Source organism: Cavia porcellus, unplaced genomic scaffold (genome assembly GCF_034190915.1).
Source record: "Cavia porcellus strain 051 isolate PalLab524CR breed Dunkin Hartley unplaced genomic scaffold, mCavPor4.1 scaffold_31, whole genome shotgun sequence".
Lineage (NCBI taxonomy): Eukaryota > Metazoa > Chordata > Mammalia > Rodentia > Caviidae > Cavia > Cavia porcellus.
In genome coordinates this window covers 1,972,727-1,992,482 of record NW_026947514.1, presented here as the reverse complement: position 1 = coordinate 1,992,482, position 19,756 = coordinate 1,972,727, and the positions used below count along the sequence as shown (strand labels likewise).

Here is a 19,756-nt window from a genome sequence, read left to right as displayed (position 1 = left end):
GATCCCTAGTACCAAAAAAAGAAAAAGTAAAAGCTTTTGGGGTTTAGGATTTAGCTCAGGGGCATGGATGCCTCCCTTGGTCCCAGAGGTCTTGGGGGAGACCCGCTGGACCTGAAGCAGGGAGATTGCACCGCGCCGGCTCCTTTCCCTGGGAAGGGAGACTTCACCCTCCCACGGCCAGACCTGCTGGCTACTTCTGGGCGGATCTCAGCTGCTGCCTCAATTTCGGTTTAAGGTTGATCAGGGTCTCTTTCTAAACTTGTCTACTTCCTGAAAAGTGATGTCCACCGAGTGAGGCTTGCTGTGGAACTTCATAGTAAGATCTCAGGATAGAGACATAAAGGCAGGAACGTGTGGACCGGAACGAAGCTTCTGTTAGCTTGGAAGTTGAGAAGTTGAGATCAGACTAAAGCAGTTTGCTGCATCCAGCTCCCGTTGCCATGTGTTTAAGAGGCACCCAGAAACCTGCTTCTTTACGGTCAGGGTCTCTTGCTGCTTGAGCTGGAAAATGCTTAAATGGCAATTTAACATTCAGGATAAACATTTTTAAGTGGCCCATTTGAAAGAGAAGTGAACAGAGTGTTGTATCAGTGTTGGTGTTGGTGTCATCCAGGCGGGAATTTGGGGACAGAAACAGGCTGCTCTTCCTTCAAGGATGCATCATCTCCTGCGATGTAGGGTAGGGCTAGAAGGGACCAGTGGACAGGTGAACTGTGAGGCTGGAGCAGGAGAGGAGAAAAGTGTTGGTGACAGTACAGAGGTGAGTGCGGTGGGCTTGGAGCCCCTCGTGGGAGTCCCAGCATTCGTCCGACATGGGTCTAGGAGTGATGCTTACATTTTTATTTTATTGTCTTTGTTTTTTTCTTTTTGAGACAGGATCTCACTGTGCAGTTCAGGCTGGCTTTGAGTTCACCTGTTGCCCTGCCTGGCCTTGAATTTGCAGTGATGCTCCTGCCTCAGCCTCCCGAGTGCAGGGATTACAGGTGTACGCCACCATGCCTGGTTTAAGTTTTTGAAGGGTTGTGAAAATAAGCAAAGGAGAAAGAATCCATGGTACATGCCTGGTGCTGGGCTTGTGAGGCTGCAGTCTGCTCTCTAGGGCCCTCCTGAAGGAAGTTTGCTGGCTCTGGGCTGAAAGGATCAGGGAATGCTTTACAGAGATGACAAAAACTAGCAAAAAACATCCAAAAGTCAAATGTCTCATGGAGGCTGTGCAAAACAAAAACAGGTGGCTCTTGGGGGCAGTTCGGAGGAAGTTGGACTCCCGGCCACCATCCTGCCAGGCGCACGTTTGGACCTGGGGCGGGGAGCCACAGACTCTTTGGAGAAGGCTGCCGTGATTACGGGTGGATAGTCAGGACCACAGGCGGGAAGCACCACTTTATTTGAGATGCAGCCTCCGGACTGCAGGCTGCTTGCCTGCAGGGATTCTGCTGCCCTTCAGGCCCTGGTCTGCTGGTTGGGACTCCTGGGTTCAGGTTGGCATGAGCTCCCATCTCCACAGTCTCTGAGAGCACAGAGAAAAGCTGCTCTGTGGACAGCTGAGTGCACCAGGTAAGCCTCTTCTGCCTAGAGAAACTCAGGCTGGGGCTGGGCCTGAACCTGCCAGGCCACCACCTGTGCTTTCAGAGCTGGCCAAGGAAAAGGCTCCCAGACACCCAGGTGTGGTCATCCCCAGGGTGGAACCTTTCTCTGGAGAAAGCTGGGAAGACAGGTCCTGACTCTGAGCATGTCTGCCCTGCGACAGCACAGGAAAGAACAAATGAGGGCTTACCAATAGTCCCAGCACTGGGAGGCTGAATCAGGGGGATCCCAAGTTTAAGCCCAGCCTAGACTACTTAGTGAGAGCCTGTCTCAAAAAATAAAAGGGGCTGTGAATGTTGTTCAGGGAGAGGTCCTGGGTTCAATCCCCAGTACTGGAAGAAACCGGAAAAAGGTTTTCCCACACTGCCAATACCATGGTGTAGGCCGAATCTTCTCAGTGTGTACTTGGAATGTGTGTGAGAACCAGGTCGTGCATGCTGCACATGCTGTGTCTTACGGCACAGTGCAGCATACCTGGATGAAGGGCGTAGGGTCAGTGCCAGTGACCTCTGCTGTGGCTCCCTGTCCAGCCAGCTGTGCCGTCTGGCCTGATCCTCTGAGCTGGCGGGATGCTCCGACCTCTACGGCCTCCCTGGCTGGAGCCTCAGCTGCCTGATGTCCTGCAGAGGTCAAGGTTCGAGCGCCTCTCCCAGGAGAATCCTCTCCATTGAGTGTTGCTCATGAGCCACGGTTGGCTGCAGAGGCTGCTGGCCAGCCCTGGGCCCCCACAGGCCCCGTCTCTTGGGGTTCTCCCCAGGATACCCCGAGTTGCTGCAGCCTGTAATGCAGCAGCAGCAGCCTTTGGTGGGACCAAATGTTCATAGCCTCAAGTGGGTGGGGAGCTGAGTCCTGGACTTGGGAGGGGCCTCCCTTCACACCCTGCGAGGCCCACCTGCCCCCCAACCCCCCGTGGGGGCTCATTTGTGCGATGGAGCTGTGAGAATCTCAGCACCTTCTGCGCATCTCAAGAAGGAAGCCAGAGAGTTCGTGTTCTCCATGTCCAGAAGATTCAGGTGCCACCCTCGCCTTGGCATTGTGGCTGGTGTGATGTGTATCTTTCATTCACCTCTCCTGGGAACCCAATCTTAGGCTTTTTTTTTTTTTTCGTACTGGGGGTTGAATCATGACCTCGAGCTTGCCAGGCAGGTGCTGTGCCACTGAGGTACATCCCTGGTCCTTCTTAGGCGTTTTTATGACAACAGGAGCATACTTGAGTAACTCTTACTTTTGAGAACTACTTTTGGGCTGGGGACATAGCTTAGTGGCACTGTGCCTGCCTGGCAAGCTCAAGGTTATGAGTTCGAGTCCCAGTACATGAACAAACAAAACTACTTTTAAACTAAAAAGGTGGTGCCCTTTCCGTCACAGGAAAATCTTCTTAATAGGCAAGTCAAAAAGTGATCAGACGGGGCTGTAGACCCTCTTCTCACAGTCGGCCCCTCTCCGGGAAGGACGGCGGCAGCGGGTCCTCTCTCCCACTGAGCCAGGTCCAGGGATGCCCTGCTGCCAGGTGACTGCCAAGGAAGGGGTCACCTTGCTGCTTTATGTAGGGAGTGCAGACCAAAAAAAGTCTGTGTTCCACGTAGACAGGACTTTCCCCGCTTCCCTGTTGGCATTCTCTGTTGGCTGATTGCTTAGGTGCAGAACTTGGGGCTCACTGAACTAAGTGCTGGAACGGACCTTGAGGCTTCTGGGTATTTTCTTTTTTGCAGTATCAGGGATGGAATTCAGGGCCTTCATGCTGCATAGCACTCCCAGCCCTGTTATATTTTTATCTTGAGACAGTGTCTTGCTAAATTGCCCACGCTAGACTCAAATTTGGGCTCCTCCTCCCTCAGCCCCCCGTAGTGCTGGGATTACAGGCTTGCACCACCACACCTGGTTTCTGCTTATGAAGTTGGAATACTCCATGTGATTACTTCTACTTTTTGTAATACCGGAAATTAGTAATTTGCTTTTTAAAACAGTAACTTTGAGGCATAGTTAACTATAAAATTCACCATTTCAGCCAGGCGTGGAGGTGCACACCTGTAATCCCGGCACCAGGGAGGCTGAGGCAGGAGGAGCGCTGCAAGTTCAAAGCTGGGCTGCAGAGTGAGTTCTTGCAAAGTGAGACCTTGTTTCCCTCAAAAATATTCACCATTTCATAGTGTACAATTCACTGGTTTTCGGTATGATCAGGGGTTTTGCAACAAACCACTGATTTCAGAATATTTTCGTTTTCCCCAAAGAAGCTGTTAGTCATTAGCTGTACTTCCTACTCTCCCTGCCGCCGGCCTGGGCAAGCGCTAATCCACTCTGTGCCTGCTGGGTAACCACGTCTGGAAATGTCACACACGTGAGTGCCACGGCGCGTGGACTGTGTGACTGATTTCCTTCACATCGAGTTTCCAGGTGCAGCCTGTCGCATGTATCATGGCTTCGTTCTTTTTCATAGGCAAATAATATTCCATTGTGCAGTGGTACCGCATTCTGTTGATACAGTCACAGGTGGTAGCTGGAGTTGTTCTTCTTCAGGGGCATGGGGACCAATGCTGTTAAGAGCAGTCCTCTCTAAGTTTTTGTGTGAATGTACCGTTATGTTCTGTTGTTTATGTACTAGGACACGTGACAACTCTGTTAAACATTTTGAGGGACCTGATTGCTTTTTTTTTTGTACTGGGGATTGAATGCAGGACCTTGAGCTTCCCAGGTAGGTGCTTTTTACTGCTGAGCTAAATCCCTGGCCCGCTGATGGCTTTTCAAGAGTGGCGTACCCATTTTTCATCAGCATCAGCACTGGAGAAGAGTTCCTTTGTCTGAGTCTTCACCTGGACGTCAGTGGGTATGAAGTGGCCTCCCACTGCCAGTTCGATTTGTGTTCTCCAGGTGACTTTTGACATTGACCATCTAGTGTGTTTATTGACTGCTGGACCTGTCTTCACGAGAAAAAGGTTCAAATCATTTGCTCATTAACATTGGATTGTTCGACTCTTCATTACTGAATGAGTTCCCTTCATTTGCTCAATACGATTTCTTCCTCAGATTCAGGGCCTGCCAGTGCTTTCTCTGACTCTGAGAGTCATCATGGGGCTTTGGGGACCACAGGAAAAAGTTTTTGGCCTTGATGGAGTCCAGTGTATTATTTGGTCTTTTTGTTTTGAGGATATGGTTCTATTTTTTCATGTGGATATTCAATTGTCCATTTGTTGGAAAGATTATTATTTCTCCAATGAATGGTATTAGTATCCTAATCAAAAATTAATTTGGCACAAGAAACAAATCAACCATAAAAGCCAGGCTTATTTCCAGATTCTAGCCCTGCCGACTTGTATGTCTCTGTCAGTGTTGTTTTGATTGCGGTTGTTAAGTTTAAAATGGGAAATTGTGAGTCCAAGTTTTCACGTTTTTTTTGTTTTGGTTTTTTTCCTCTTCTGAAGGCATTCCATTTTCATATACGGTTAGGATCATTTTATCAGTTTCTGAAAAATGTAACTTGCTTTTTTCATTTGGATGGTGAACACTTTTCTCCTCCTTAGTGGGTCACCACCCAGGCGGAGCCAGGCGCTGGCCGCAGTGGCTCACATTGCTGCTCATTGTAAACCGTGCACCAGGATTTGAAGACTTAGTGTGGAAAAGAACATTCTAAATCTTATTGATAATTGTTCATAGCGATTACATGTTGGTAAGATTTTATATTGTGCTAAATAATGTAGATTGGATAATGTTTCCTGTTTGTGCATGGCTTTGATTTTGGTATAGCTATTAACATTTTCAACACTGAGGGACTCTCCTGTCTGCTGGACAGAGTGACTTCCTAAGAGCGCGGGTGATTGTGCAGTATTGTGTCAGTGTTTGATTCCCTTCTCCAGCGCTGGGCGAGGAGGCCATTTCCTGCCCTCTCTGGGCCACACACAGAACTGTGAGGAGGCACCCAGAGCTGGACTGGCCTCTGTGAACCCATGAGCTTGCTTCGCTGTGCAGGGCCTGTGGACTCCTGTGAACTTACTGAATGGATGAGCCAATGTCTCATTTTAACAACAGAATAAGGTTGTAGAGTCAGGTCTGTGAACAGAATGAAAGTTGACTTAGCTCTGTGAGGAGCTGAGCTCTGGCCCAGTGTGTAGGAACTGGCTGTCTGGCAGCTGGACCAGCTAGGGCAGGGGCCAGCAGAGAGAGGGGACCTGGCTTCATGGCGAGGGCCAGGGCCAAGCCTGTGCCCATGCCTGTGCCAGTGCAGGTCTTTCTGGCAGGCAGCATTGAGTGGGGACCCGAAGGAGGGCTTCAGAGGATGGAAACAGCATCTGGGCAGAGGAGCACAGTCTGGAGGCCAGGAGGAGACCACCGAGCAGGTAGCAGGGGAAGGGCTGGAGTGGGAACTGCCATTGCAGGAGGACTGTGGCCCTTGCTGAAGCATGGGGGTGGGGGCGTGCGAGCAGGGGCAGCCACTGTGCGCTGAGCATTCGTGCCGTTGCCTGAGCTGGGATGCAGAGACAGGACGCTCGCTTGTGTGGCCCTGCATCCAGAGCTGCCCCTTGGATCCCCTGGGGAGTGCCAGCCTGGGGTCCCCAGCAGTGGGGTAGTGGTGTGGGAGGCAGGAGATGCTGGATGTCAAGCAGGTCTGTATTGGTCTTAGACAGGAGCATGGAGGTGTGGCAGGTGGTGGGGAACCCGGAGGAGGTGCCTGTGTGTGCCAGCTACTTGGGCGCTGCCTGGGCACTGGAAGGTGGAGGCCGGGGCTCTGAGGAGGCAGTGGCAGTGGCAGGGTAGATAGTGAGCCTCCACCCTGCATAGCAGTGGCCCTGAACCCCAGTCGAGCCAAGCTGCTGCTTCCCAAGGCCTGGAGTACCGGTGAGGAGGGGCCAGGAGTGTGTTTTGGAGCTCGAAGTAAACCCAGTCCAAGTTAAGATGGACTAGAGGACTTCACGGGCCTGAGCTGCTTCCTGGGCTCCTTTGGGGTACTCTGGAAGCGTTTGAGAAGCCACTTCGTCATGGTAGTCTGTGCCTCTCACCCACATGAGCGTTTAATCTCACAGGGTGTGAGGTTCACGTGCCCATGTCGTCTCCCCAGGTCGAGCCTCTGCAGTTGCTCCAAGTACCCCCGCCCCTCCTTGCAGCCCCTTCCTTCCAGGGTGGGTGGGGGCTGTGGTGCCGCCTGCCGCTGGCCCGGTCCATCTGTGTCCAGTCGGGGCTGGCAGGGTGGCTGGGGAGTTGATGTTCAGCGGTCGGGGGTGACTCGGTGGTCCGTGCTGGCTCCTGTGTGGCACTCGGGCCACGTTTTCTTTCCGTGTGGCTCGGTGTTGCTGAGCCGCTTCCCGAGCAGGCTCCTGTCCTGGTAGAGGCAGGAGCTGTGAGCAGGGCAACGGGTGGGGAGGTTAAAGTGCTGCCCCTCGGCCAGCACGCACAAGGTGAGTCTGGGGGTGTTCATAGTTCCTCTGCACGGCCGGTCAGTCGGGGTCCTTTCCTCCTATTCCTGCTGTACCTGATCCTGATGCTGCACTCTGCGGCCCACAGGTCCTTAGCCTAAGGGAGCCCCTGCCTCTGAGTTTGACTTCAGAGAGTCTGTGTGTGAGTGACGTCGTGTGGTCGTCCTTCTGCACCTGGCATGTTTCAGTAGCATCCTATTGTTCAGACACATCCACCATCATGGTCAGTGATAGAAACGTATTCTTGAGCTTGCCGGAAGAGTAGACCACAGTGTTTCCTTCATATGCAAGGAAAGGCAAGGCGATTGATATGTTAAATAGCTTAGTCTCTGTGTATCCGTGTACCAAAACACCACACCCCTCAGTGTGTAGGTGCTCTTTGTCAATTAAGAGAATAATTTTAGCCCGCAACCCCAGCTGAACCAGGGAGGCTGAACCAAGGGACTGAACTGCAAGTTCAGTCCCAGTCCCGACAAGTAAGAGACTTAAGACTGAGGTTCTGAGTTCAAACCCCAGTACCAAAAATAAATAAATATATAAAACCAAAAAACAAAAGACCCTGTCTGCTGTAAAAAGCACTGGGGATGTAGCTCAGTGTGAAGGCCCTGGTTTTAGTACCCAGTATAAAACAAAATTTTTTCAAAATGCTGTCTTCCAATCCCTCGATGTCATCCGTCTGCAGCCCAGGTGCCTGCCACCTCCCTGTACTGCAGCCAGGTCTTGGGGTGAGCGCTGCCCCCCGCAATGCCGCCCGCAGCAGGCCCCAGCATGTGGCGTCCAGCAGCTCTGAGGCTGCCCTGCCCTGCCCTGCCCTGCCCTCGTGGCTATCAGGGCCTTCCTTTGCCTTCCCTGCCCCGGTCGTCTTTTCTTCTCCACCCAGGCAGGGGCTGGAGTCCCAGCATCTGGCCAGTCAGGCGAACCCGTCTTCGCAGATGTCCTCCGGATCACACTGCTGCCTGCTGGCCGATGGACGATGCATCCCCCGCTGCATCTTAGCTGCAGGATGCAGACCTGCTACAGCTGCTGGGCCGTAGGGTGTGGAGTTAGAATTCTTGTGCTTTGGGACAGAGCCATGGACATACTGTGCGTCGTGGAGCATCCTGGGAACACCTGGTCACACGCACATCGAAATGTGTTCTCACCCAGTGGGGCAGCAGTGACCTGTGCCGGTGCCTCACATCGGGGGACGCTGCTGCATGACTGAGGAGCCTTTTTGGGTCCAGGATTGTGGAGAATGGACTGTAGCTGTCTCCACACGTGTGCTGGGCCCTGTGTTGGGGCTGGGGGTGCGAAGGAGGAGAACTCAGTCCTGCCCTCCCCAGTGGGAGACAGGCAGTCGGGACTCCGGTGACACTGCAGGGGCCGTGCTGGCAGGCGCTGGCCTTTCCCTGTCACCCCTGTGGCCCTCAGACGAGATGCCCAGCAGGGGCAGCCGTTCCAGGCAGGCATTGGGGGTTTGGCTATGGCACATGAGGTGCACCCGTGATGTAGGATGCAGCTTTCCTGGGATCTCAGGACGCTCGTCCTGGACCACATGCAGGGTCCCACTTGGGATGGCTGTTGTCTGACTCTGCTGCCCTCTGTGAGCAGGCACCGACCTGGGGGCTGCGTGGGGCACAGATTCCTCCGAGACAGTGCGGTTTCCTGACTTTTTCAGTACAGTAAGAATCGTTCGATTTTAATGTGTGCAAGATAGATTGTTGATGTGGATAGAAACCTTTAAAATGTAAACGTTTAGGGCTGGGGATTTAGCTCAGCGGCATAAGCGCCTGCCTTGTAAGCAGGCAGTCGTGAGTTTGATCCCCGGTACCGATAAAAAAGGAAAGAGACCAAAAAATGTAAACGTTTAGCAGTTTTCTGATGTGACTCCGCCCTTTTGGAAAACGTTTAATTGTCAGGTTGTGGGCAAGTCTGCTCCTTTTAAGTTAGGAGGTGAAGTGGTGAGGTTCAGATGTGTTTAAGTGTGTGTACTGTAAACTTTTGAAAAGAGGTGAGGTGAACAAGTGTGTTTCTGAAGTGGTAGTTATTGATATTACTCCTGAAGTCCTCTGTGCTCTTTAAAAATGACACAGAACATGTTAACTCTCATCTGAAAATGTGTACTCAAGATTCTTTTAATTTAGAATTCATTTGCTCATGGCTGTCATGTGCGTGCACAAACGCACTTCCAGGCTCCGGCTGGCAGAGGAGTCTGTAGCTTCCGGCAGGACGGCTGAGCCTGGTCTCTCTCAGCCTGCGTTGAGGAGCTGTGAGCAGACTTCCTGCTGCATGGCCTTCCGCAGGACGTGCCCTGGGCCTCACTACCCCCTGAGCTGCACTGCCAGGATGGGGGCATCACCCAGGGCTTTGTGGTTAATCTTTGCAGATAGTTTATTTAACAAGGTTAAAAAGAGACTTCCTCTTGTGTTTTACAATTACCCCTTTTGGGGACCAACTTATAAAGTAAAACCCACCTGGTGGCTTTGTGTTTGCTGCAGCTATCTGAAGTTCGTGGAATTAGCAGTGTTTGATTTCTCCATGTTGATAGATTATGGAACTGAGAATGTTTGCATCTGCTGTGTGTATAAACCGGGTCGGTTTCCAGATGGGATCTTTCAGAGACCGAGGTGTTTTTTTTAAAGTTCAATAGGAGATGTTTGAATTGCTTAACTATCTTTTTTTACTGGTGAACACTGAGGGAAATGTGAGTACTTTCTTTTCTTTTTGATTTGTTTTGTTTTTGAAGTACGGAGGAGTAAACCCAAAGATATTCCACCGCTGAGCTCCATCCTTGACCGCTTTTATTTTTGTTTGGAGACGATCTCCCTGCATCATGTAGGTGGGCTTCAAACTCGTGGTCCTCCTCCGCAAGCTCTCGGGCGGCTGAGCTACGGGCATTTGCCACCGTGCCTGGCAGCATGAGGGAAGATGTAAGCGGATGCACTACTGTAAGGCTCTCCGCAGTTTTGTTTGTTTGTTTGTTCTTTGTGGTGAAACACAGTGCAAAGGCCTCATGAGCACTTCGTATGATACCATCGTTGTGGAAAATTCAACTCTTGTCCCTTCCTCTGGGGTTCACCAGACATGAAGCTGTCCCTCTTGAGTTTTGACCCGGGTCAGTTATACAGGTAGCAGATGACGAGTGTCAGAGTCAGTGTTTAATGACCGCTGTGGTCAACGTGCAGAGTTTCTTTATTTTGTGTTTAAGTCATGGATTTATCAGTCTGAGTAATAAGAAGTTTAGCGACACTAAAAATTAGCTCCACCAGGCCGAAAATGTGTGTGTCTAGAGCAGTTTCCTTTCTTGATTTTGGTTCAGTTAGCAGAGGTATCTGCTCATCTGTAGTTTCTGGTAATTCACTGAGAGCAGGCCGCACTTGTGGGTCCCCGGAAGTTTCCCACTGTGAAAAGCACCGCGCGTGCCGGGCTGACTCACCAAGGATTGTGAGTCGTCGTGATTCTCGTGATCGTGCCGATGCGTGGATTGGGCACAGAGATGTGCCAAGGTTAGTGCTCTCTGAGAGGTCACAGTGGGGGTTTTGTTAGGTTTGGGGGTGTAGCTTGTATTAGCTGTCAGTGGTTAGTGTTATGGATTGGCTCAGAGTGTTCTTAGGAGTTTTGTGTTGAGTTAATGATTTGTTGTTGTTTTTACCTCTAGGTGCTTAAAATTTCTGAGTCTTAAACAATCGGAGTGCTCTTATTTATTTTGTAGTACAGAAAAATCAGTCAAGTATTTTTTGGGGGAGGGGCACTGATAGGATCCATAATGATGGTTCTTCCCCACTTTTAAAGGGTAAATATTTACTTATGTACATCACTTATATTTATCACTGAAGTTAAAATAGACTTTTTCCTTAATTATTACACTCTGCTGGGCATGGTGGAGCACACTTGTAATCCCACCACTTTAGGAGGCCGAGGCAGGAGGACTGCAAGTTTGAGGCCAGCCTGAGCGACTTTGTGACTTAGTGAGACCTTGCCTCAGAATTAAAAAATAAAAAAGGGCTCCCGGGCTGGGGATTTAGCTCAGCGGCATAAGCGCCTGCCTGCCTTGCAAGCAGGCAGTCGTGGGTTCAATCCCTGGTACCGATAAAAAGGAAAAAGAAAAAAAAAAAGGGGGGCTCCCGATATAGCTGAGTGCAAAGAGCCTGAGTTCGGTTCTCAATAGAGACAACAACAAAAAGCTCTGTGATTTTTGGGAAGGGAAACTACCAGATCATTTGTGAACTGTTCTGAGCAGGGAGAAGCTTCTTTAAGGGTTTTGGAAGGTGTGGCCCACATTAACCCTTTTTGGGCATAGGAAAAATTTCTCACGGTAGCATTTTCCTGTTGTTTGGTATGTCTTTTAGTTGGTTGGTGCACCTACATCTTGTTGACTGGGTTTGGCCCGACTGTGTCTGCTCTCCAGCGAGGAGGAATTGTACCGAGATTGTCGTGCTGGTTACCTTTTGCCCCATGCGGTGGTGTCAGTGTGTCCACTGCCATGCTGGCTCTGTGCCCTCTGGACATATGTGGCCCTGATCTCCCATCCTGTCCCATCCCACCGTGTGTTTGCAAGGCTCCTCCTGTGAGGCAGGCGCTGCGGTCTGGCTGGAGCCTAGGGCAGCAGTGAGCAGGTGCCAGGCCCAATGCAGCCGTCCCATCCCTGTCATCCGCCAGGGGACGCCCGTCCGCAGGAGGCTCTCAGCCCTGCAGTGACCTGCTGTCCGGCTTCCCGTTTGTAACTGCAGCTTGTTTGACCTTTCTGGGGATCCAGCGACTTCCTGTTTTTTGTTTGAAGCCCCTGGGGACCCTGTGTGGCCGAGAGAAGCAGCCAGAATTTTCCTCTTCCTAGCGACCAAGTGGCACCTGAGCGTTGCAAAGTGTTCTTACCCGAGAAGACTCCCGTGGGGTTGGGGGAAGAGCCCGAGTGTCCAAGCCAACTGAATTTGGCCCTACATTTTTTCTTTTTATTCTCTGCCCCCCACTTCCTCTCAGGGACCGCCTTTGTTCTTCAGTGCCAGCAGCTCTGAGAGTGAGAGCTGCCTGGGGCCAGCTACTGGTGCCCTGCAGCTTTGCACGCTCATTTGGTAACTGGGTTGTGGTTTGAAGTGCGAGGTACCTTAGCAGAGTGCTGGAGCTCCTCTGCGTCTTGCTGAGTGTCCAAATGAAGCCTGCAGGGACCGTTTCCATAATTTGTATCCAATCCATATAAAGTACATTAATGATGCTGGCTAATTTGCCTGAGTTGGATTATTAACATCGTTACTGCTATTTAATAAAGAGGCTCGCTTTGCCTTGGTCATTCCAGGCACCTGAGCCCGTGGGGTCTCCTTGTGTATCGGGGTTGAGCTGGAGAAGCGCCTGGAGCCTTGTGGCTGGAGTTGTTAGCAGTGGCATCTCACTTCCAGGACAGCGTGTGCGGGAGGAGCCTTTGGTGGTCTCCATCTGCTGGGCATCAGATCAGCTCTGCCAGGTCTGCAGGCCAGGTGCCCAGGCCTTCCTGCCTTTGCCCAAGGCTTGCATGGCCCCCAGAGGCGCCCCTAGCTGAGGGCAGCAGCAGGTACTGCTTGGCTGGTGTCTTGCTGCCCCTCAGCTGCCCTGGCACCAACCCTTCTCAGTCCTGACTTCCAGGTGCTGAAAGACTTGGAGGGTCATGGGCTCCCCAGGTCTTCCCGCAGACCCCCAGGCCCGCCCCCTGTGCCCGCTGCTCCTCTATCTGAGCTCCCAGCAGCTGCGGGCACTCTCTCTAGGCACCTTCCATGAGGCACAGGGCATGGCCCAGCGGGGATGTCGGCTGCCGTACTCCACTGCGTGGCCAGCAGGACAAAGCTGCCGGAGAAACAGCCTTGATCTGACTTGAAAGGCCGGGTTCTCGGGAAATTCTGTGGGGAGTGCCCAGAGTGGCACTTGCGTTTGTCCAGTGGCGTCTGATAAAAGTTCCTGGGAGGCTTTTAAACTGCTCTAGTGAGTCTATAAAGCACAGCCGGGAAAAGGAAAATTTCCTCGAGCTGCCTCTGTTCCTCCTCCGCACATCGCCGCGTGTCACTGGCTCTCCCTGCCGGGCGAGAGTCTGCGCCGCGCTGCGTCCGGGCTGCCTGAGCTGCAGCCGTGCGGCCAGTGCCAAGAGGCATTACCAGACCCGTCTGTCACCATGAGCACTGTGAAGTGTGACTCTCAGGCTGTGATGAGACCACCGTGCCCACTGGTGTGGGATGCACGTGCACCTGGACACAGAGGTAGGGCAGGGAGGCTGCGGTTCCCATGTCATCCACACCTGTGAGCGGCGCAGTCTTTTCCTTGGGCGTCAGTGACCCCTGGAACAGCACAGTGATGCATGGTGAGCGCTGGCATGCAGAGGCAGGCAGCCCTGTGTCCACTTTGGGGTGTCGTAAGGGGTCTTCTGGGAACACAGCCGCAGACACGGCCTCGCTCCCTGTGGGAGGGGAGCCCTTGGTAGTTCTGGAGGAGAGCCTGAGGGGTGGAGCAGGCAGCCTGAGGGGCCGCTTGTGTGCTGGGTCCCTGTTAAGGGACAATGCTTGCTTCTGCTGCTACTGCTTCTGGTTCCCGCACCCGCGCCCGCTCAGTGCTGGGCCAGCCCCAGTGGAGGGTGGGATAAAACACAGCCAGACACAGGCTACACGGTCAGCCACACCCCAGGGCCCGGTCTCAGAGGCAGCTGTACCTGTTGAGGGAGGGTGGGGTACAGCGGGGCCCAGGTGCCTGTTTAGGGCACTTCAGGGTGAGCTGGGCCCACACCACAGACAGAGCACATGCATTTGCCAAGGATCCTTCGTGCCCATCAGGGATGGTACAGGTTCTTGAGGACCCTTCCTCTCGTGCTGCCTTGGTTCATCATGGCCCATCAGATGTCCCTTCCTCAAAGAACACTGTCCGAGCCCCACCATGGTCATCATCCTTCTGCCTGGACACTTTGTTCTTCACTTCTGCTCCTGGAGGCCTGTGCCTACCACGACTTGACCTCTCCCTTAAGCGTTTACCTTTTTACACGGGTCATGTGGTCCGTGCTCCTAGGTATGGTGAATGAATGAATGAAGTCTCTTTTGGTGACCGGCTCATGTGGCCAGGTGTCCTGGCGGCATCATGACCCTTTGGTTCCAGGAAGACAGCCGGTGAGTGCCCTGGTGATTGCCCCCTCCTGGGAGCTGGAAGTGCTTGCAGATCATGCATTTCTGTTGCGGAAGCTGTGGTTTCATGCCCAGGACGCTGCAGCGGGGCTTGGAGTTAAACAGGAGATGCAGGATTCTCCTAGAGAGGGTGAGGGCTGAGGATGGAATGTCCTGCTGTGATGCATGTTCCGTCCATCTCAGCACCTGGCCAGCAAGGCAGCATCACAGCTGCCGGGGAAACCACAGCTAGACACCTCTAGGAAGCAGGTTGGAGATCCAGAAATACCTGAAGGAGTCCCTGGCAGTTTTTAAGAGCCTTGAAAGCCCTCTGTGATTCTGAAGGCTGCTTCCCCTGCTGGGGATCCCTCCCCGTACCTCTCTCCTGAGGTTGGTAGCTTTGAGAAATACGCAATGCAGAGGCAGCTAGAGTCCCTGTGAGCATGGAGCCCACCCCAGACGCAGCCACTCGCACCCCTCATGCTGCCGCCTGCCGCCTGCCGTGGGAAAGAGGGCACGATGGAGGTGCCGCCATCCCGGCCCTGCAGTGCAGTGATTAGCATGCAGGGCTCCGTGGATGCCGTGGCCAGTGCAGCACGTCCTGCAGCAGTGGCAGCCCCTGGGGCCCTGGTGCAGCGAGCTCCCCGGGATGCGGAGCCTGGGATGCCGCAGCGCTCGTGCCTGGCAGCTTGGTTTTCGTCTCTGTGTTCAGATGGTGGATTGCATGGAAATATGGGGCTTCCAGAATGCTGCCTGCATTTCAGATGCCTGTGAATATCCTGAGTCAAAGCGAAGAATTATGATTAAGCAGATCTTTCCTGAACTGAAGAAATATGACTCTATTTCTTCTCGAGGATAATTGTGGCCTCTGCAGAATCATCTTGTTTAGATGGGCAGATGCCCTCTAAATGAAGGACTGAAGATGTTCTTAGAAGAGCGTGGTTGCTGTATTTTCCTTTGCTTTTCTCAGATTTCAGAGGTGCAGATTGGCGTTTTAATGTACTTGCTCTGTTTACCCAGTGACAGTTTGGTTGCGGTGCCGTGAGGCGCTCTGCCTGGCAGGCAAAGCAGCAGGTGAACCCGTCTGGTTCCCAGGGCCTCCTTGTGCCTTAGGTGAGCATTTCCAGCGTGGGCGCTTCATGCCTGAGGGCAAGCTGGGCGCCACCTCCAGCTGGTCCTCTTCTTTTGTCCCAGAGGGAGCCTGAGAGCTGAACTCGCTTATTTTGCTATGAATAGTGACCCCAAACTGCATTAAACGCGTTATGGGTGGTAATTTGACATGTTCCCATACTAAGAAATAGAATGTTGGGGTTACTATGGCAACCGCATGCATTCTGAGAAGCTTGTGAATGGGCTCTGAACCTTCTGGCATTTTAAGTGAGACTTCCCAGCTGAGAGCCTGCATCCATGATTAGCGTAAATAAACTCAGCTTTCCATGCAAAGCACGTCCTTCCTCTTGGTACTGCAGTGGGCCATTCAGCACAGTTCTCCCTGTGGTGACATCTGTCTGACTCCTGGCCACTGGCTGTGGCTGGGAGATGGCTTTTGGCTTCATGTGTAAGGTGCAGCCACCTCAGGCAGTGAGCGTGGGGAGTGGGGGGCCTCTGCGTGTCCCTCTAGTGTGCCCATGTGGTCTGGGAGAGCGTCCAGCTGTCCTAAGAGCTGCCCAAGCCTCCAGGAGCGACTCTGGGAAGCCGTGGTAGTTGGTTCTGAGTAGGGAAGGAGGCCCAGGTTGGAAAGACCTCGTCCGGAGTGTCAGTGTCACAGACCTGTAAGCGAGGACCTGTGATCTTGGTTGTGGAAGGCTGGACAGTTTTTTTGTTGGAAGTCCGTTAGCACTGCTGTTTTGAAACCAGTCCCCCATGCTTTTATTGTGCAGCGCCAAAGGTTGAACCCAGAGCCTGGCACGGGTTTGGCAAGTGCTCTGCCCTGAGCTAAGCTAAGCTCCCTTTTGTTTTTTTTTTAAAGGACTGGAGAGGGGCTGGGGATTTAGCTCAGCGGCATAAGCGCCTGCCTTGCAAGCAGGTGGTCGTGAGTTCGATCCCCGGTACCAATAAAAATGAAAAAGACAAAAAAAAAAAAAAAAAAAAAAAAAAAGAACTGGAGAGCGCCTGAGGGTCTCGAACCACTGGACCAATCGGCCCAGGCAGTTGGGTAGCCAGACTCGAAGGAACCGCTGGACTAAAGCCAGCCCTGCTCCCTTTGGTTTTTATCTAGAGTCAGGGTTTTGCTAAATCACCCAGGCTGGCCTCGAACTTGGGATCCTTCTGTCTCAGCCTCTTGAGTAGCTGGGGTTACAGGTTCACACCATGGTGCCCAGCTCTGTGTTGTAGTTGTGATAGCACTGGATGGACTGAGGTCAAGGCTTGGAGCCTCACTGACAGTGCTGGAGGCCAGGACAGTGTCTCCTGAGAGGAGGAGGAGGGCCGGGTGCCGGGAGAGTGTCCTCACACTGTTGTGAGACTCGGTGGCATGGGGCCAGACTTTGACTGGGAAGGCAGGTGGGGCTTCCGGGCGCTCTTCAGTGGGCACCTGGCTGGGGACCTGGCTGTCATGCACCTGCAGCCCTCAGCTAAGAGCCTTTGTCTAATTCTACTCCTTTATTTTACAGATGAGGAAACTGAGGCCCAAAGAAGTTATCCCTTTTGGTTAAAGCCCCACAGCAGGCCAGAGCCAGATCTGGGATCAGGAACCTGGCTCCTGGCGTCCTGCTCTCCTGAGGATCACTTTTCTGCAGACGAGGTTTGCTTTCAGTTCACTGGTTCTTGTCTTCCTTTTGTCACAGGAAGGCCTGTCCTAGCCAGGCAGGCTGACACACGCCTACAGCCCCAGTGCCCTAGTAGCTGAGGCAGGGTGACTGTAAGTTCAAGCCCAGATTGGGCAAGTTAGAAACTCAGATCCTGTCTCAAAATAAAAATGCAGAGGGCTGGGGGTGCAGCTCAGTGGTCAAGCGCATCTGGGCCCAGTCCCCAGTGCTGGAAAAGAAAAGCAAAGAAGAGGCGCCTGTCCTGAGGTGGGCCTCTGCCTGGGGCTCTCCACTTGGGTTTTAAATCCAGCCTTCCCCACTTTGTTTTGGGGCTCAGTATTGAGCTTTTCCTAGGGTGCTGGAGGCATCCCTAGGGGGCATAGAGGGCATGGGCTGTGCACTCCAAGCCACAAGCTTGGTAGCCCTGGCCACTGTAGTCTGGGGTACATAGGGAAACCTGGGCGCTGTGGCTTAGCCAGTGCACCTGAGCTGCGCTGTGCACTGCATCATGACCCTGTCCTTGCACAGGAGGGGATGCTTAGCTGCAGTCCTGCGGCTTACACCTTCTGACTTTTGATTACACGTCAGTACAATGTTAGCCCACGGGTTGAGATGCACATCGATTTTCTAGCTGGATTCCAGGTAGGCCTGGCTTTTAATTTTCCGGTGTTGGAGGAAGGTGAGATTTTATTGTGGAATTCACTTAGGGCAGCAGATTGCTTACCCAGGAGGCTGCGGCGATGGCTCCCTTGCTAGCCGCACATTCTTCTTACGGGATTTGGATGCAGGGTAGGGGCGGTGTCGTGTCCAGGCTGTGACCCTGGACTGCGGCCTGGCCCCGTGGTGCTGTGACCTGTGAGCTAGGTCCTCAGCCTGGCTTTGGCTTCTCTTTGGGGATCCGTGCTTTGCGGAAAGCCAATACCATGCTCAGGTGTGAATGAGAGGCCTTGTGGGGCGAGGCCAGGACCCTGTGGAGTGAACCTGTCCTCCCCATGGCACTGTGTCCAGAGCCCTGGCTTGGAAGCCGGGGCATAGCAAAGTGCATTTGGGATTTGTTGTGTAGCCGGCTACGAGAGCAGGGTCTTCATTTACTGTGATTAGACATTGTTTTTGCTAGAGATAAGAGGAGTAAGTTAGCACTTTCTTAATAATCACTTTGGAAGTTTATGTTTTAGTTACTTTGAGATAATTTGAACATCATAAAATCCATCCAATTGCAGGGTCAGTTTGGTGTTTTAGTATACCCTCAGGTGTACGGTGTCACTACTGTTAGGACATTTTGGACTCCTAGCTTACTCAACAGATAAACAGATGAAAGATTCAGCTTGGCATGAGCAACATGCCCGAGACCCTATGCGTCCAGACCGGGCAGGCAGGAACGCAGCCTCACTCAAGCACCTGCCCACTTCAGCCCACAGGCACCTATGCGAGGTGCCCTGGGGTCAGTGACACAGTTGGGGCTGTGCCAGGCCTGGGTCAGGACATGCATTCTGCTGAGGAGGCAGCGCCCTGTCCCTGCTCTTGGGAAACAGGCTCTGGAGTTAGGAGACCCTGAGACGCCGGAAGTGAGTCCAGTAGCGTGAGCTCATTAAAAATGCTCTATAGATCCTCAGGTTCATAAGCGTGATGATTGGGTGCTCATGCTCCATGCATGACATGTGCCTCCTTTGAACCTTGTTACGACCTCGGCACGTTACCCATCTGATGTGAAAAAAAATGCTCTATAGAGAAATAGAAGTTATATTAAAAAAGGAGGATGGTATATATTAAAAATGCAAATTAGCTGGGCCTGGTTGTGTTAAAAATGCACAGAAGGGCGACACTTTCCTACCTTGTCAGGGTGGTGGGTGACAGTTGTGTAACAAAAGGTGGGATAGCGGGACCCACGTGCTGGTTGACTCCACCAACCATCAACCAACGAAGCTCCGTGCCCTGGGGGCTGCAGAATGGAAGCCAGCGAAGTTGCTTTCCTTGCTGAGGTGCGGTGGGTGGGCCGCAGGCTGGGCTGACCCCTCTGGACCCTTCTACCAGGTCCCCACAGCCTCCCCGTGTGGCCAGCCTTCCTTGGGGCCATGTGTCAGACAGGGTCAGGGGTTTCCTGATTGGCCTTGAGGAAGAGGATTCTGGTTCCTGCTCACCACTTTATGGGGGAAGGGGAGGCGGGGACCCTGGCCTGAAGCTGCTTCTCAGGTGTTCCCCATGACCTTCAGCTCAACCTTCACACAGGCACTGTGCGCCTCAACATGAGATTTCAGGGTGTCATCTTCGGGGTACCAGCATTTCTGAGTAAGTGCCATGTGGCATGGAGATTGTGCCCCCAAACTCAGCAGGCACGTGTCTGTGGAGGAAGGGTTGGGCCAGTTCAGGTGTGCCAGAAGAGACTGCTTTCTGCCTTCTGCAGGTAGGATGCTGTCCCCACCAGCGCCCTCGTGTGGCACGGCCTCACCTTCGCCCACACCTGCTGCCCTGCCTTGGCTGACCTTTGACCCCAGCTTGAGGCCCAGGCCCAGAGCACAGCGGTCTTCCTCCACTTAGAAGGTCACCACAATCTCCATGGTTTCATTGCCCAGTCTGGTAGGGTTCTAGCAGGTCTGACCCTGCCATCGGTGTCTGTCCCAGCGTCCGTCCTGTAGCTCTGAATCTTGTCAGACAGACTGTTTCCCACTTTCGGATTTGCTCATCTGGAATTCTGTCCGTGGCATTGACTTAGAATAAGGCTTCCAGTGTAGGAGGTGTTTCAGAACAGCTCCTGGGTCACCTTCAGTAAGGATAATTTTGAAATGTTACTTAATGCTGAGGCACCGTGCACCAGCATGCTTGGCTCCCAGGGTTGCAGTGGGGTTTCTCCTGTGGAATTTGTGAAGTGAGATTTGAATTAGGATTCAGTACCACTCCACTTTGCAAACTTTCGATTTTCTTGTTGTTTTTATCTGTG

General features: G+C 52.8%; 1 protein-coding gene and 1 non-coding gene across 4 annotated transcripts in view; both read left to right on the top strand.

Annotated features, from left to right (window-relative positions):
• The window catches only part of Traf3 (TNF receptor associated factor 3), a 79,249-nt gene that overhangs the window by 16,736 nt on the left and 42,757 nt on the right, over nucleotides 1-19,756 (top strand). For 2 of the 3 annotated variants that reach the window (XM_063241226.1, XM_063241224.1), the window contains exon 2: nucleotides 16,687-16,817. The exons of the other annotated variant lie outside the window; for it this stretch is intronic. The gene's annotated coding sequence lies outside the window, so the exon portion shown is untranslated. The remainder of the gene's footprint in view (nucleotides 1-16,686; nucleotides 16,818-19,756) is intronic. 3 annotated transcript variants of the gene reach the window in all.
• On the top strand, nucleotides 18,427-18,528 carry LOC111754937 (small nucleolar RNA U13). Its single transcript, XR_002789604.1, has one exon. It is a non-coding gene; the product is annotated as a small nucleolar RNA U13 (small nucleolar RNA).